Source organism: Sus scrofa, chromosome 1 (genome assembly GCF_000003025.6).
Source record: "Sus scrofa isolate TJ Tabasco breed Duroc chromosome 1, Sscrofa11.1, whole genome shotgun sequence".
Lineage (NCBI taxonomy): Eukaryota > Metazoa > Chordata > Mammalia > Artiodactyla > Suidae > Sus > Sus scrofa.
Window position 1 is genome coordinate 77,861,131 of NC_010443.5, and position 19,243 is coordinate 77,880,373.

A 19,243-nucleotide genomic window follows, 5' to 3' on the forward strand; every position below is an offset into this window, starting at 1 on the left:
AATCTTTAGAAATGACTCAATGAGTTTTGGCAAAGTTAAACCTTGGCCAAACCAGCTAGAGCTGATTGGTGGTGATCCATTTGTGTAACTCTCTCTCCAGGTCAAGTGTATATTACATATTGGACTCTGGCTGTTGAAAGATGATCTTCAATTATCTGTTTAGCTACCCTATCTACCTTATTTCCTGGCATTCTAAGATATTTTTTAGCATATTTTTTTTGGTACCTATCTGTTAGCAGATAGATTTTGTTGCAAGTGACAGAGACCCCGAAATAACAGTGGCTTAAATGAAGATAGGAGTCTATTTTACCTTCAAGTCCAAGATGGTTAAAGACTGTTTTCCACTAAATCATCAGTGCCCCCTTCTCCTTCTACATAGTCTGAGATGACTACCCTCCAACCTATATTCCAGCCAAGACTGGGGGTGGAGGGTAGGGGAAGGTGAAGGGACTGCCTTATCCCTTTAAGGGCACAGCCAGAAAACTGCATGCATCAGTCATAACCCCTCATTTTAACTCGATCATATGGTTTACCAGTAACCACACAGCTGCAAGGGATCTAGAAAAGGCTGTTTTGATTTTGGTTGGCTATGTGCTCAGCTAAATAATCAGGTTCTATTCATGCAGAAGAAAGGAAGAATAGATTTTAGGGAGCAACTCAGTGGTTTTTAACTAAATGTTGTCATAAATACTTGCCCATCCTCAAGATCAGTGTTGTATACCAGTAGTTCTTCGTTTTCTTTTTTTTTTTAGGGGCACACCCATGGCATATGGAAGTTCGCAGGCTGGGGGTCCAATCAGAGCTGTAGCTACTGGCCTACACCACAGCCACAGCAATGCGGGATCTGAGCTGTGTCTGTAACTTACACCACAGCTCATGGCAACACCAGATCTCCAAGCCACTGAGCAAGGCCAGGGATCAAACCATGCATCCTCATGGATGCTAATCAGATTAATTTCTGCTGAGCCATAATGGAAACTCCAACCAGTAGTTCTTAAAGTGTGATCTTGGACAAGCAGCATCAGCATCATCAGGGAACTTGACAAAAATTCAAATTCTTGCATCCCACTTTCCAAAAGTTCCTAAATCAGAAATGCAGTGTGGAGGTCAGCAAACTGAATTTAACAAGCCCTCCAGGCGCTGAAGTTTTAAAACCACTAGACTAGGGCATGCTTTTCCCCAAAGCCAGATGGGAGGCCAAGCATTAGAGGAGGAGATGACTCAGGAAGGAGAGACCCAGAAATGGTCAGCCCTTTGCACTTGACTGTTCTGGTCCTTATGAAGTCATCCCTTATAAATCCCTCATCCCCAGGTTCTGATGAGTGACCCTCAGACAGAACCATGCCATCTGGGGGGAAGATCACGGGATGGCGGGTGAGTTTTCCCAGCCACACACTTCCCCTTTGGTGACCTGCTTTCCTCCTCTATAAAGGGGGCTGGTGCTGAAGAGGGCGAGCAAGTGGCCTTGATGCTCTCCTCCAGCCCTGCCTCCTCATGGTTCTGTGCATTACTCTGCTGGCTGGCTGGAGTCATAGTTTTCTCCTTTTCCACCAATAGCCAAGATGGTGCAGTCTGAGGCTCAAAAATGACCCTAGAGTCAGGTGGGTTTGGGTTTGAACCAAGGTAGCCTACATGCTAGCTGTGTGGTCTTGAGCAGGTTGTTTAACCTCCCTGGCTCTCAATTGCCTCACCTGTAAAGTGAGGATAATAACGTTAACTCACCAGATTGCTTTGGGAATTCAATGAGATGCATATGTGTGTGTATAAAACCCATGGCCTAGGACCTGCCGTGGAGTAGATGTGAAGCACTTGGCAGCCATGGCCACTGTGTGTATTTTGTACTTCAACCCGACACATTTCAATTGAATAGTTGCTTCTTCCCAGGTGTCTCTTTTCATGGGGAATCAGTGCACGTGGTTGTTTTCTTTTCTGTGTGGTCATATACTCTTCAGAAAAGAGAGATCAAGGTGATATATAATTTTCTGGAAATCTGAAGGCTTCCTTACATGGAAAAAAAGCACAAGGCCACTGGTCAAGCTGCCTTATACACGGACATCTACATGCCTCTCATAGAAACATTCTTCCTCGAGCCTCTCCTCAAAGGGAAAAGCCATTTTACTCCTGTTTCACAGGAGTAAGGAAACAAAATCTCAGGAAAATTGGGTGGCTGTTACAAGGTCATTCAGCAAGTCAACAGGGAGCCTAGCTTCAAATACTCATGTCTGAGTTAGATGGCTCCACAGAAACCAAGGTTTCACTGTGGAGTAAAAATCTATTCTTTTCTCTTTCTCCCCGTAAACTCCTTGCATCTCTTTCTACCCATAAACTCCTTGCATCTCCCAATTCTCACATTATCTTTGGCTCCCCAGCACCTAATCTGGCACCTGGCGTGGCACAGGTGCTAAACAAATGTTTGTTGAATGACAACATGAAAGAAGTGAAGCTGTTGGCTGCCCACACTCGGGCTCTTTGCACTCCATGCAAGACTTCTTTGCTGCAAGAGTTTGGAATCACGGCACAATTTTTTCTTAAGGCCATACCTGTGGCATATGGAAATTCCCAGGCGAGGGCTACACCACAGCCACAGCCACACCAGATCTGAGTGTGCATCTGCTGCTTATGGCAATGCCGGATCCTCAACCCACTGAGCAAGGCCAGAGATTGAACCCACATCCTCAAGGACAATATCAGGTTCTTAACCCACTGAGCCACATGGGAACTCCTTATGGCATAAGTTTTATAGGTAAAAAAGTCTTCCTCTGCTGCCCTGGGTGTGTGGCTCAGGCTGCTCCCCACCAGTCCCACTGCTTGCCACCATGGAAGGGCGGCTGTGTTCAGGTGGGTATCTAATTCTCCCACCGTCTTTCTTCTTCTTTCCTTCCTCTGGGAGTCACCAGCCTCAGCCTTTCCTTCATGGTCCTAGAGTTATTTTTGTAGGTGCTCTGCGGAGCAGATGTTCCTGAGCGGGCGTCTGACATCTCTTACTACGGTATCTTTTACCCAAACAGCCCATTATGTTGCCAGTGTCCCTCGATTCTTAAGATGAGGGAAGGGAAAAGGATGAATCAGTGGAATGGAAGAGTTCTGCCCTTCCAACAGTACAGCTCCCTCTCCCCATCTCGGATCCCCCTTCCCCACTGCCAATGTTAGCATCTGTCAGCTGGTGGCCAGACACTTGAACAGACTCTGCCAATTAGAGAAGTCACACCTCTTGGTTGGCAGGCACACTATTGTGCCTGGGCCCCCAGGAGGAAGCCATATGGCTTTCAGGCAAAGGATTCCCCCCCACCCTGAAGTACCCCTGAGGGCAACCTGTGTCACATGAGAGGCCCCCTCTGAATGCTTCTCTCAGGTAAAGATGCAAGATGAGCTCTACGGGGTATAATTTGGAGCAATTGTTGCTCTGTCCCCAGTCATTTTTTCATTCCGGGGGAGGTTACACTGAATTTGTTTTGCCGCCTTAAAAACCATTCTGTGGTTCTGCTGTTCCTTACGACTCTTCCCGGCCCCTATCCCCCCAACCCTGCAGCCCCTTCTCTGGTGACTCTGAGTTTTGCCATTCAATTTAACTGGGGAAATACAGTAATGATGTCCTACAGTTGCGAAGAGTTTTTTATAAAGCCCTCTCACCTCCCCAGGGTAATTCTGGATGAATTAGGTAGATGAAATATGGTGTTTTCATTTTAGAAGTGAAGATGCTGGCTTTCAGGAGGATTCAATAATTGGTCTGACAGAGGGTGGAGAAAAAAGAAAGCTGGACTGAGAATCTGGGTCTTATTCCTGCTATTCCACAGGCTGCTGGACAGTCTGGATCATTCACTTCCCTTTTTTGGCATCAACTTTCTCATCTGCAATTCAAGGGAAAAAAATAATCCCTGTGGTCTTATTGGGCTCCAAGAGTCTATTTCTGAGGTCACTTAGTTTATAAGTGACCTAAATGAGATTAAACCATGCCCTGCCACAGAAACTGATCCTTAAGGGAGTTCGTTTTTTTCCCTTCATCCTAATGATGGAAAATTTTAAACACATGGAAATAGAGAGACTAGTATAATGAATCCACTTATGCTGTAAACCAGCTTCAACACTAACCAACATTTTGCCTATCTTGTTTCCTATAGCCTCCTTTAAAAAAAATACTGAAGTATTTAAAAAGTAAAGCCCAGATATTATATTATTTCACCAGTATAAACTTTTGTGTGGGAGTTCCTGCTATGGTGCAATGGGTTAGGAGTCTGCTGCAGCTCAGGTTGCTGCAAAGGCGTGGGTTCGATCCCCCACCCAGGGCAGTGGGTTAAAGGAGGAGCTGTGGTGTAGGTTGGAGTTGCTGTTTGGATTCAATCCTGGTCCAGGAACTTCCATATGCCGCAGTTGTGGCTGTTAAACAACCACAACAAAACAACAACTTTAGTCTTGCATCTTTACCTTATGCAGCTGTTTTTTATTTTATTTTTTTTTTGTCTTTTTGCTACTTCTTTGGGCCGCTCCCGCGGCATATGGAGGTTCCCAGGCTAGGGGTCTAATTGGAGCTGTAGCCACTGGCCTATGCCAGAGCCACAGCAACGTGGGATCAGAGCCTCATCTGCAACGTACACCACAGCTCACGGCAACGCCGGATCGTTGACCCACTGAGCAAGGGCAGGGACCGAACCCGCAACCTCATGGTTCCTAGTCAGATTTGTTAACCACTGCGCCACGACGGGAACTCCTGGAGCTGTTTTTAAAAATAAAGCCATCCTGCCATTATCGCACCTAATAACATTCACCATCACTCTTTAATAACAAAATTAAGAAAACAAAAATCACCCTGCCCTATTTAAATTTGCTTATTGCCTCAAAGATGCCTTTTTATAGTTGGTTCATTTGAATCCATTTGCAGAGAAGTTCTGCACATTGTATTTGGTTGTTAAGTCTGTATTACCTCATCCCTCCCTCTTTTTTTCTCCTTCTCACGCTATTGATTTGTTGTTGAAAAAAGTCATTCGTCCTGAAGAACATGCCACATTCTGGATTTAGCTAATTGCTTCCCTTGTGTCGTTTCACTTGCACCTGTGTCCTCTATGATTCCTGTGAATGGGTGGGTCAGTCTAGAGTCTTGATCAGATCCATGTTCAATTTCTTAATTTCTAGATGGTACAAGATACTTTCCCTTGCACATTTTGAGGCCCAGGGTTCGATTGGCTCTTTTTGCAATTTTGGGATTCAGATATTACCAAAGACATGCCTCCATTACAAATGAACTCATTTTTAATCTGTATTTTTTCTTTAGCCTGTGTATGAACAGGTCCCTCAAATTTAGAAAAATGGGGAGTTTCCATTGTGGCGCAGCGGAAATGAACCCGACTAGTATCCATGAAGGAACTCAACTAGTATCCATCAATCCCTGGCTTCCCTCGGTGAGTCCAGTGTTGCCCTGAGCTGTGGTGTATGTCGCAGACACAGCTTGGATCCTGTGTGGATGTGGCTATGGCGTAGGCTAGCAGCTGTAGCTCCAATTCAATCCCTAGCCTGGGAATTTCCTTATGCCATGGGTGTGGCCCTAAAAAGCAAAAAAAAAAAAAAAAAAAAAAAGAAAAAGAAAAGAAAAATGTTTCTGCCTTTATCTTGTTCTTTTTCATTGCTTGCAGATTTTTCCTGTCTCCCAGGGTAGATATTCACTTTCTTCCTCTTCTACCACTAAAATATTAAAGAAAAATGAAAAGCAGTGCACTTAAAAAAACAACAACCCTCAGACATCTACCCAGACATTTGATTGGGTGTAAAGACAATCTACTGCTCATTACAACAGTTATTGATACAAATGAATTTCGACTGCCGTTTGGTAAGACTAGAGGTGGAAATTCTTAAAAGTAACTGAGAATTTATACTTAGGTAAATTATGTAAATGAAGAGCCTGGAGGAAATGATAAGTAGCACTTTCAGGAATACAGCTCAGGATTTTTCTTTTTCTTTCTTTTTTTTTTTCTTTCAGTTAAGTGTTTTAAAAATGTGCTTTATGCTCAGCCAGCAATCTTCTGCTTTTGTTTCCTCTCCAGGCTAGGCCAGGAGCACTCCTTCAGGGGGCAGCTGTCTCTCCTCTCTCTCTCTCTCTCTCTCCTCTCTCTCTCTCTCTCTCCTCTCTCTCTCTCTCGCTCTCTCTCGCTCTCTCTCTCTCTCCCCATCTCTCTCGGTGGGGGGGGGGAGAGAAAATGGGGGGAAGGGTTCTTCTCACTGGGGAGCTTGGCTGGGCTCACCTGTGGTGGAATCACACACAAATGGCACAAAATTGTGCCGGGAATGGCGTCAATCACCTGTGCATTGTCATTATACGAATTTCTATCAGGGCTACAGATAAACATCACAGGGCATGGGCTATTGTAAAGAAAGCCTCAGGAAGCTGTCAAAGTTATTCTGAGGTCTCTGTAATTACAGTGGGTCTTACATGCATTCTCGTATATTCACCCCTGCCAGAGAAAGACAATATGCTTTTAAAAGAAAGTTTATTACAATAATAGATCCTTGACATTGGCTTTTAAAATATAATCCTGTCCTTTGTGCTGTCCTCTCAAACTGGTTCCCTGCCTATCGCCCTTTCTTTACTCCCTTCTTTTCCTTTTTTTCTTCTTTGCTTTTAAGTCCTCTCTCTGCTCCTTCTAACTAGTGTGTGACTCTGTGTGAGCACAAAACTTGGAGCTTCTGGTTGCCTCTTTCTTACAAAGGCAATAATAACACCTACCTGGGAAGTAATTGGTAGGATTAAAGAGATGGAGTATCTTTGAGGCCAGGTAAACTGGGTAGCATTATACATCCGAATGGCATTGCTCTCACTTTATTCTGCCAGAACCCATTGGCAGCTCCCCCCTGGCTCTTGATGTAGCACAGACTCTTTAAAGGGCTTTCAAGGTCTGCAAGTTTGAGCCTTACTTTCCTCTCCAACCTTCTCTCTTCCCACACTGGACCCTCTCAGTCCAAACCTCCAGACATCCTGAACTCTGTCAGATACTTTCTCGGCTTCCTGCCTTTGCACATGCTATTTCCTGGACTTGGAGCATTGTCCCTTATCATCTCTTTGCTTGGATAATACATCCCCAAAGTTCATTTCTGTTTAGAAATTGCTTCATCTCTGACGCTTTCCTGAATCTCCAAAAATTGTGGGGTGTTATAGTTCATGCATGTGGCTTGGAAAAATAATTTTCCAGCATAGCAGGCTGAAGAGAAAGAAGAGATAATAGATGCTGCTAGAGCAGCTGGACAACTTTCTGATAATCAGAGAGAGCTGACTCAGAGCGTGTGTTCGTGTCTGTTTTTATAGCTCAGGGAGAGAGGAAAGGTCTTACAATATACCTGCTGACCTGCTGATTGGTTGGATAAAGAGGGGTCTTACTTTCCCCACTTGCTTGTTGCTTGGGGCCATGTAAGGCCCCCATAGGGGCAGGATGAGGAGTGGGCCACATATCTTTCCTAGTAGGGGGCAGGAAGGAGTAGGCCAATTTGTTCAGAGTCGGGGGGGGGCATTACAACAAGATGGGTGGGGTGATGATAAAGGTCTGGTAATTCTTATCTTGGCCAGAGGCTTTGGCTTCTATCTCCTTGAAGAGGGCTTGAAGTCCCACATTGCGTACTATCAAAGACCACTTATCACCCATGTTGTAATTATTTGTTCACTTTTTTTTTTTTGGATTTTTTTGAGGGCAGGAATCATTGCTGAGACATTTTGTAGCTTAATTTCCTAGCCCATTATATAGTGCATAGTGGATGCTGAATATATTTTTTGTGTGGATGAATAAATCACTAAGTTCCAACCCTACTTTTCTCCTGGAAAATTGATACCTTTCACCTCCAGCTTGTTTTTTGTACTTTAGAATTATCACCTCATTGAGCACAGTCCTGTTTCCTACAGTGTGCAGTTAGCACCTTCTTATATGTGGTCATGTTCTCTAATTTGCCTGTGTATATTGTTACTGTTCTGACCAGTGTAGGCACCCTGGAAACTCCAACCCTATCGTATTAGTTATCTATTAGTCTGTAACAAATTATTCCCAAATTCAGCAGTTTGAAACAACAAATGTTATCTAGCACCTTTCCCATGGTGAGGAATCCAGGTGCAGCTTAGCTAGGTAGTTCTGGGAGTCAAGGTGTAGGCCAGGACTGCATTTGTCTGAAGGCTTGACTGGGGCTGGAGGATCTGTTCACAAGGTGGCTCACTCACATGGCTGTTGGCCAGAGGCCTCGGTTCCTCACCATGTTTACCTCTCCATAAGGCTTCTCAGGTGTCCCCACAACATGGCATCCCTCAGAGAGAGTGATCCAGAGAGAAAGAGGCTACAGGAAGCTGCAGTGCCTTGTGGCCTACCCATCAACGTCTCACACCCATTTTTTTTTTTTTCTTTTTCTTTCTTTCTTTTTTTTTTCCTGTTAGAAATGAGTCACTAAGTTCAGCCCACACTCAAGAGGAAGGGGATTGTGGTCTGAGAACATGGTCTGTATGGTTTCAGTATTTTGAAGGTTTTTGAGACTTCTTTAGTGGCCTATTATGTGATTGATTTTGTAACTCTTCCTGTAGGCTTGAAAAGACAGCTGTTGGGTTCAGTTTCCCAATTGCTTGTTCAAATCTTCTATATGCTTACTGAATTTTTTTTGTGCACTTGATGAATTGATTATTGTGAGAATCACATCATAATCTCCTACCATGACTGTGAATTTGTCTATTTTTCCATGTAATTCTCTCCACTTTGGGGGAATATTTTAAGATAATATTATTAGGTGCACAAACATTTAGACTTTTTTTCATATACAGTGATTCTCTTCATATCTAGTTACAATTTTTCTTTAAAGTCTATTTTAGTGACATTAATAGTTTTCTTTTGCTTAGTGTTTGCCTGGCATACATCTTTTGTCTCTTTACTTTAAACTTTTTGATATTCTTGTATTTTAGAAGTGTCTCTTGTTAGAATTATATAAGGGGATTTAAAAAGACTAGTCTGACTAACTCTGTCTTTCTGTTGAAACATTTAGTCTAATATTATAACTACTGATATATTTGGACTTATTATAAATCTTATTTTGTGCTTTATGGTGTCTCACTTTTTCTGTTTCCTATTCTTGCCTTCTTGCCTTCTTTTGGATTGACTATTTTTTCTCATTACTCTTTTTCCTCTATGAACTTGGAAGCTAAACACTGTATTTCTATTATTTTAACACTTATTTTAGAAACTTTAACATGTGTATTTAAGTAATTAAATTTAATATTCTGCAGCCTCAGTGATGACTTCTAGGTACTTGTTTCTTTTTAATTATTCTGCTTGAGTTTCATGGGGCTTCTTGAAAACATAGTGTCTTTCATTTGTTCTGAAAATCCTCAGCCATTATCTTATCAAATATTGCCTCTATCCAACCTCTCTCTCTCTCTCTCTCTCTCTCTCTCTCTCTGTCTCTCTCTCACACACACACACATTCTGATTAGATGTATGTTAGGTGTTGTCCTCACTGTATTTTGCATGGCTCAGCTTCTTTTTTTTGGTATTTTTCCCTTCTCTTTGTATCTCTGTGCTTCTTTCTAGAAAATTTCTTCAGCTTCGGATTTTCTAGTTCTCTCTTTAGCTGTATCTTTTCTGCTGTTAAAACTGTCCATTGAGTTCATAATTTCAGTTGCATATTTTTCATTTCTAGAAATTCTATTTATTATTCTAAAAATCTGCTTGGTTATTTTATAGCCTCTTGCTTCAGTTTCAGCTTAATGATTTTCAGGCTACCTGGTAGTGTGAATTGGGGTTAAAAATATGTAGGTGAGAACAGGTTGTAGTAGGAATTTGTAGAAGCCAGTCCCCCATTTTAGTCAGTTCTAAGTTTGAGACAGGTAATTTTCATTTCGGTGTCCTATATCAAGGATGCTTATATTTCTGGTTTAGCCTGACTGACACTGAAGATGTTATCTATTCCTCAAAGCCTTCTAGACTACGAGAACTGAAGATCAGGTTGACTGGTTTATCAGAAAAAAAAAAAAAGAGAGAAGATTAATCTTCAAAATACTTAAAAAACAGGAACAATACACCAATTAGTTTTTTTTTTGTTTTTTTTTTTTTTGGTCGCTTTTTGCCTTTTTCTTGGGCCGCTCCTCCGGCATATGGAGGTTCCCAGGCTAGGGGTCCAATCAGAGCTGTAGCCACTGGCCTACACCAGAGCCACAGCAACGTGGGATCTGAGCCATGTCTGCGACCTACACTACAGCTCACGGCAACGCCAGATCCTTAACCCATTGAGCAAGGCCAGGGACCAGACCAGAAACCTCATGGTTCCCAGTCGGATTCGTTAACCACTGCGCCACGATGGGAACTCCAAACACCAATTATTTTAATAACAAGACATTTACTTAAATAAAATAAAGTGATGTAGGGCAAAACACCACACAGAACACAATATGCAATGCAGCAGTTGTAGATCACCAAAAGTAATTATCAGTAAGTTTTTTTTTTTTTTTTTTTTATTAAAGGAAAGCTGCCAGTTCCTATTATAGCAACTGGGTTTCTCTTAAAGGAGAAACAATAACATGACAAGGCTTGTTTTAGATGAAGGGCTCAACAAATGAGAAATCATAAAGTAAATGATTCTGACACTTCAGGCTTTTTATAATGTGACTGCCTCCAGGGAAGAGACTACTTCTGTTTAGATTAATTATTTTTAGATTTGCAAACCTGAGCACCTCATGTCATTTGAGTGGGGCCAAACGATTAGAGCCATCATGTTGACTCCTCTGGAGACCTTCAGGAGGCCCTGAGCAGAGGCCAGGGTACCCTGAGCTTCAGCTCCTGTGTGAGAGGCCCAGGTATAGTGGTGAGATTCAGGGGTATGCCAGAAAGCTCTTTACTAGCAATTACTTTTCATTTTTTATTTAAATGGCTGTACCTGCATCATGTGTTCCTGGGATAGTGGACAAATTGGAGCTTCAGCTGAGGCCTTTGCCAGAATCACAGCAACACTGGATCCTTAACCCACTGAGCTGGGTCAGGGATCAAACCCTCATTCTTATAGACACTATGTTAACCCACTGAGCCACAATGAGAAGTCCTGTACTAGCAATTCTTACATGGGGGTTTTCTATGGTTATAGCAGGTTTTGTTTTCTCAGCCCTGGTAGAAGTGGTCATTGAGTTGATTTCCCCAGTCACTCTTTTCCTTTGTAGCAAACAGGTGCCCTGACACCATTTAATCCTGGAAGGGACATTAGAGATAATAACACAAAATAGCTAACACTTCCCAAGTGTCCATCATGTCTCAAGCACCATTCTTATATTAACTCTGTTGTTCCTCATAGCACTCTGAGACATCACCTCATGTCTAGATGGGGCAGCATATCTCAAAGCTAGCTTTACCTAGGATTTCTCAGAAAGGGCCCATAACCAAAGCCCTAATGTACTTTCAGATCCATTACTCTTTTCACTACAAGTGAATGCCAGTCCTCAGAGAGAAGATTATGCACTTGGAGAATTTGGCCCATATGTGTGCTTGTCTATTAATAGACACATAAATATAAATATACGACAGCTGTCATAGAAGAAGACCATAGGCCAAATACTTCCTAACATCTGTAAATATTAAAAAAAAAAAAACAGTAAACAGAAGAGAGAACCCAGAAATAAACCCAGACACCTATGGTCAATTAATTTTTGACAAAGTAGGCAAGAATATAAAATGGGAAAAAGACAGTCTTTTCAGCAAGCGTTGCTGGGAAAGCTGGACAGCCACATGTAAATCAATGAAGCTGGAACACACCCTCACACTATGCACAAAAATAAACTCAAAATGGCTTAAAGACTTAAATGTAAGACTAGACACCATCAAACTCCTAGAAGAGAACATAGGAAAAACATTCTCTGATATCAACCTTACAAATGCTTTAGCAGGTCAGTCTCCCAAGGCAACAAAAATAAAAGCAAAAATAAACCAATGGGACCTGATCAAACTGACAAGCTTTTGCACAGCAAAGGAAACCATAAAAAAAGCAAAAAGACAGCTTACAGAATGGGAAAAAATAGTTTCAAATGGTGTAACTGATAAGGGCTTCATCTCTAAAATATACAACTTATACAACTCAACAGCAAAAAAGGCAACAACCCAATGGAAAAATGGACAAAAGACCTGAATAGACATTTCTCCAGAGAAGATATACAGATGGCCAACAAGCACATGAAAAAATGCTCAACATCCCTGATAACTAGAGAAAAGCAAATCAGAACTACCATGAGATACCACCTCACACCAGTCAGATAGGCCATCATTAACAAGTGCACAAATAACCAGTGCTGGAGGGGGTGTGGAGAAAAGGGAACACTGTTCCAGCACTGTTGGTGGGAATGTAAGCTGGTACAACCACTATGGAGAACAGTAAGGAAGTACCTTAGAAAACTATCTATAGAACTGCCCTTATGACCCAGTAATCCCACTCTTGGGCATATATCAGGACAAAACTTCCCTTAAAAAAGATGCATGCACCTCTATGTGCACTGCAGCAACTTTCAACAATAGCCAAGATGTGGAAACAACCTAAATGTCTATCGACAGGTGATTGGATTAGGAAGATTTGGTATATATACACAATAGAATACTACTCAGCCATAAAAAGAATGACATAATGCCATTTGTAGCAATATGGATGGAACTAGAGACTCTCATACTAAGTGAAGTCAGTCACAAAGAGAAAGACAAATATCATATGATATCACATATCTGGAATCTAATATATGGCACAAATGAACCTTTCCACAGAAAAGAAACTCATGGGCATGGAGAACAGACTTGTGGTTGCCAAGGGGGAGGGGGACAGAGTGGGATGGATTGGGAATTTGGGGTTCATGGATATAAACTATTGCCTTTGGAATGGATAAGCAATGAAATCCTGCTGTATAGCACTGGGAACTGTATCTAGTCACTTATGATAGAGCATGATAATGTGAGAAAAAAGAATGTGTACATGTATGTGTAACTGGGTCACCTTGCTGTACAGTAGAAAATTGACAGAGCACTGTAAACCAGCTATATGGAAAAAATAAAAATCATTATAAAGTTAAAAATAACAGTAGAAAATCCTCTCTCAAATTTATTTGGGATCCTGCTTAAACCAAATAGGAATCATCTTTGTCTTTTCCATTTCGTCTAGGCAACTCGCTGGAGGTTTGAGTTAGAGAATTTCTAGATTCTATTTCCCCCCCTGTTGAAACATTTATTTTACTAAACACACATAGTACTTCTCATATATTAGGTATTGTTCCACCTTGATTAACTTTACTAGCTCCTTATTAGATATTTTAGTCCTCATTACAGTCCCACGAGGAGGCACTATTGTTTATTTTATTGATGAGGAGCTAAGCTGCAGAAAAGTTAGGTAACTTGGCAAGGTCACCCAAAGAAGGACAGAACCCAGGCAGCCTCGCCCCAGTGCTCACTTAACCTCCTCATTGAGTCACTTTTCCTATCCCTTCAGATCAAGAAGTCAAAGCGTGTAACTCTGCAAGCATGTTGGAACTCATGCATAAAATGAGCCACCATATCTTCTTGGTTTTGACTGGGGAGGAAGCCCTTTTCTCTCTTTGCATTGGTAGGCTCTCATCCTCTTCAATTGATGGGTATGCCAATTCCCAAAACACACTCAGCATTGCTGAATGAGTCGCACTTTGTCCTGGCCAGTGGATGACCCTTTGGAGCCTTTGAACTTCACATGCTGCAGGTCCCTGATTTAAAGCCAATCCCTTTACTCTGGCCCTGTTTGCCAGCCGGCTGGCCAGCCAGCATCTCACACTCCGTCTCAGTAGCGATTACCACGTAGCATCCTTCAATGAGCTGAAAGAAGTCACTTTCAATGGAGATAATGATCATCTTCCCCTCCTCTTTCACCTCCTTGCTCCTCAGTTATTTTGTATTAAAATAGCATTTGCATTTAAAGAGGAGACATGACCTTCTGTGTCTGCCTCTTTCTAGAGCAAGAGGTGGACTTGATTCCCCGAGGTGTACACCAAGATTAAGATCCCCAGAGCTTCAGTCCAGAGGCGCTTTTTTCATTTTACAAAGGCTCATCCATTCACCAGTTAAGAGACTTCCGATGAAGCAAGTTTAGCACCAAATATGCCCCAGGTGGTGTGACGGGATGCCTCTTGGTGGATGGTAGAAGGAAATCTCCCCTAATTCCTAATAAACGCCAAGTTCAGATGGATGATTCTTTTTTCATACAGTGCTGACCTGGGCGTTGCCTTAAAGATGACCAGAGTGAGGTCTTCCTGGGAAGAGTAAAGAAACTGCTATCCAGAAGGGCCAAAGGACTCGGTCAAGGGATATAATGTAGCTGCATAACCAGAGGTGTTTGATGCTCCTGTTCACCTCCCAGATCCACTGTCCACCACCCTCACTCTGCTGTCAGCCCAGGAAACTGACCCATCTACACTATCAATAGATAATCCAACTCCTTGGCTTGGCCAATGGGAGATCCAGCAGGAGGTCAGAGGAGGTGGCTGGGTGAGGTTAGGTTTTGTTTCCTTCTCTCTCTCCTTACAAGTTTGCCTCGAACCAACTGTGTCCCTCCACAGGAGGCACGGCTTCTCTCAAGGTGGCCTGCGATACTCTCAGGTATAATCTCTGCCTATGCACTTGCTTCCTCTATTCCACATCCTCACCCTGTAACTTTCACCTTCCCCTGAGGGTTTCTTTGACCTGCATGTATTTACCGTATTTTCTTTGTCTTTTTTTTTTTTTTCCAGGGCCACACCCACAGCACATGGAGGTTCCCAGGCTAGGGGCTGAATCGGAGCTGTAGTCCCTGGCCTACAGCACAGCCACAGTAATGCCAGATCCATGTTGTGTCTGAGACCTACACCACAGCTCATGGTGACATCGGATCCTTAACCCACCGAGCAATGTCAGAGATCGAACCTGCGTCCCCACGGATACTAGTCAATTCGTTTTCTCTGAGCCACGACGGGAATTCCTATTTACTATATTTTTGTTCTCATTTCAGCATTTTCATGCACATTTCCATTTCCTCAAACATAACTTTCACTTTTATTTCTTAAGCCACATGCCCAGCTTGCAAATGCTCCCCTGTTTATCCCCCCATCACAAACTCCTTGAGAACAGGAAGGGCCTCTGCATCGTGAGGACTGAGACTCCATCTGTCTTGTTCCTTGCAACTGGCACACCCTGGCACACAGTGCAGTTGGACATGAGTGAATCAACCTTTGATTCTCTGGGCAGGATTGAGATGAAGTAGGACCACAAAATATATGTATTAAATTAAAGAATTGTTCTCTCGTTGCCTTCAGCTCTAGAAGTGGAGAGATGTTCAGATGCCACTGAGAGTTGTGTGATTTTGAGGAAGTCATGTCTCTGTAGCTTCCTCAACTCTACAGAGAGATAAGTAATATCCAGTCTTGTTTTCCTCTTAGTGATGGCGAGAGAATTTAAATGGACTACTTGATGCGCATGAATGCCTTGAGGTTCTTGGAAGAGAAAGAATCCATTTTTCAGAAAAGATAGACTCTAGTAAGCATTCCTTGTCACAGAAGGAAAATGTTGCTTTGTCAAATTGTGTACTTTACAATAAAGTAAGGGACTAGGTGCAGTGTCTGGCATAGATCAAGTAGTTAGTAATCACCTGCTGTATCTTTACTGGTTATTTTGCAAAATTCTACTCTAACATAAGCAATGAATTCAAAAATTTCTTTGTCATATTGTTAACATAGAATGCTAAGTGCCTATTTCGTAGTGTTACATGCTATTGTATCATTGTTATATCAATAAAAATGACATAAAAATAAATCATGTGGATACATTGGTATATGGGTGGATGTGGAGTGATGTGGATGGGATTTGTTTGTAGAAGATGTAGCAATGGGATATAAAGGAAGCAACTCATTCAGAAAACTTGGCAACTTGCATTCTGGGGTTTTTGAAATTACAAAAAAGATTTTTTGTTTCTTGTTGCAAAAGCAATATCTATTACAGGAGAATTTTTAAAATATGGATACACAAAGAATAAATAGGGAAGTGCTCTACCTAAAATCCCATTACAGTGAACACCTTTTTTTTTTTTGGCTTTTGGCTTTTGGCTTTTTAGGGCCGCACCCGCGGCATATGGAGGTTCCCAGGCTAGGGGTCCAATTGGAGATATAGCTGCCGGCCTATGCCACAGCCACAGCAACACCAGATCCGAGTCATGTCTGTAACCTACACCACAGCTCACAGCAACACTGGATCCTTAACCCACTGAGCGAGGCCAGGGATCGAACCCGCAAACTCATGGTTCCTAGTCGGATTCGTTTCCACTGTGCCATGATGGGAACTCCATACAGTGAACATCTTTTGATTTCACCTTTTCCCTGGCTTCTCCCTCTGGGGCACTGCAGCTTTTCACTACAGTGTTTATTGCTGCTAGTGGTAATTCCTATTCAAGGTAGAGAAAGGATGAAAGACAGTGGGAGAGGCCACAAACCCCAGAGACTGATCAGGTGACCATCTATCTTCAACCTCTGCTGGGATTTAAGAAGCAATTGGCCAAGCAATTAGGGTTATTTGCAGAGCAAAACAATACTCCCTATCCCCAGACCTGATGACCTAGTAATAGTTACCAGCTTTTATACACAAAAAACATAATATCAAGTATGTAAAGCACAATTATTTACTAGAGTACAAGACTGAAACCACAAGTGTAATGGGAATTACAAAGGTCTTTGACAGATCACTACAAAAAGATACCACCTCACAGCCATTAGGATGATTACACTCAAAAAACCAAAATCACAAGTGTTAGTAGGGATGTGGAGAAATTGAAACCCTCGTGCTCTGTTGTTATGAATGTAAAATGGTGCAGCTGCTATGAAAAGCAATATGACAGTTCCTCAAAAAATTAAACATAGGATTACCATATGATCCAGCAATTCTACTTCTGGATCTTATATGCCAAAGAATTGAAAACAGGGACTTGGAGTTCCCATTATGACTCAGTGGTAACGAACCTGGCTAGTAACCATGAGGGTGTGGGTTCAATCTCTAGCCTTGATCAGTGGGTTAAGGATCCAGCATTGCCATGACCTGGTAGCTGTAGCTCCGATTCCACCCCTAGCCAGGGAACTTGCATATGCTGCAGGTGCAGCCCTAAAAAGCAGAAAAAAAGAAAACAGGGACAAAATTATTATTTGTCTACCAGTGTTCATAGCAGTATTATTTTAGATAGCTAAGAGGTGGGAGTACCCAAGTGTCCATTAATGGACGAATGGATCAACAAAATTTGGTACACATACAATGGCATATTATTTAGCTTTTAAAAGGAAGGAAATCCTGACACATGCTAAAATAGAAATGAAGCTTGAGGACATTATGCTAAATGAAATTAAACCTGCCCTAAAAGGATAAATACTGTATGATTTCACTGATGTGAGTTACTGAGCATAGTTAAACTCATAGAGACAGAAAGCAGAACAGCAGTTGCCAGGGTCTAGGGGGAGTGGAGAATTACTCTTTAATGGGTGCAGAGCTTCAGCGTTTCACGGTGAAGAATTCTGTGGGTGGATGTTGGTGATGGTAACATAACAATGTGAAGGTAGTAAATGCCACTGAATTCCACATTTAAATATGGTTAACATAGTAAATTTTGTTATGTGTATTTTACTACAATTAAATTTTTAGAAAAGTTCTTTGACCAAGTTAGATTTTTAAAGAAATTATAGAGGATTTGAATAATCAATACTCATGTTAACCAGCAGAGAGAAAACTTCATGTGGACAATGCTATGCCCTTACTTTCCCAATGTCCATGAAATGCTTAACAAATTTGATCACATGGTAGAACACAAGCATCAATAAATTGCCCTAAAGATAAATTACCTAGGCCTCATTTCGAACCAACATGTAGAATCACTAGCAATGAATAATACATGAGATGATGTTTTCTGTTTCTCAAATTGGTAAAAATAAATAAATAAAAAACCAAAACAGAATGGCCACCCAGTATTAGTGAAGATATTTTCAATATCCCTCTGGTCATCTCACAGGATGGGACCAAGCCCTGGGCTGGTGGAACTATTTTGTCTGTCTTGCCTAAGATAAGATGGTACATAGTTTTTCTTGTTGGGGCCCCTAGAGTTGGTACTCAGATAGTAACTGGGAAGTTAAGGATAATAAAGAACAGACAGGCAGAGGGAAGAGGTGTGAGGAATAAATCATTTCAGAAGAATCTTAAAGGCAAGAAGGAAAACAGTTTAAAGGAACGAAGGAGGAGTTCCCTGGTGGCCTTGCGGTTTAAGGATCTGGCATAGTCACTGCTGTGGCAAGGGTTTGATCCCTGGCCTGGAAACTTCCATGTGCAGTGCAAGCAGCCAAAAAATAAAAAATAAATAAAGGAATGAGGGAATAATTCCTAGGTAGTAAGAATGACTAATGCAAGGAACAGATCAGCAGTGAGAACTGAAGCAAGTGAAAGAGAAAGTCATTCCTACAAGCCCTGGATCTGTGATTCTGTTTGAAGTTATCCTAACCATTGTGTTCAGTGTGACCTACGAACTTTTAAAGGAAATAAAAATTTCATTTTGACTTTGTGATTTTACAGAGTTTTGTATCATTGCTCCTGGAGAGAGGCTCTCTTTCATTTTAAGTAAAACACAGTTCCAGGCATAATTTGTTCCAGTCCTTTTTCCTCTACTGTATCCCAAGGTCTTTTTTCTTCTTTCTTATCTCTCTACTTCTCCTAGGGAACTCTACAAAAAGTGGACACTTTTTTTTTTTTTTTTTTTTTGCTTTTTAGGGCTGCACCTGCAGCATATGAAAGTTGCCAGCCTAGGGGTTGAATTGGAGCTATAGCTGCTGGCCTGCGCCACAGCCACAGCAACACCAGATCCGAGCCATGTCTGCGACCTACACCACAGGTCATGGCAACGCCAGATCCCTAATCTACTGAGCAAGGCCAGGGATCAAACCTGAAATCTTATGGATTCTAGTCAGGTTTGTTAACCACTGAGCCACGAAGGGAACTCTTGGACACTTACTAAATGTGGCCAACTGTACATTTTTTCCCCAAATGAGACCAACAGGTATAAAAGTCAATGATATCTTCTTACTTTGAAAAGTAAGAAGTGCTACTATACGAGTGGAGCATTCATTTGTCATCATTACCATGAGAAAAAAATATCTGTCCGATATTCCTAAGGGTTTTTCTCCAAGAGCCTCGGGGAACCTCACCCCAAAGAGAACTAATGCTTTTGGCTGGGGCTTCAGTTTTTCAATCTTTAAAAT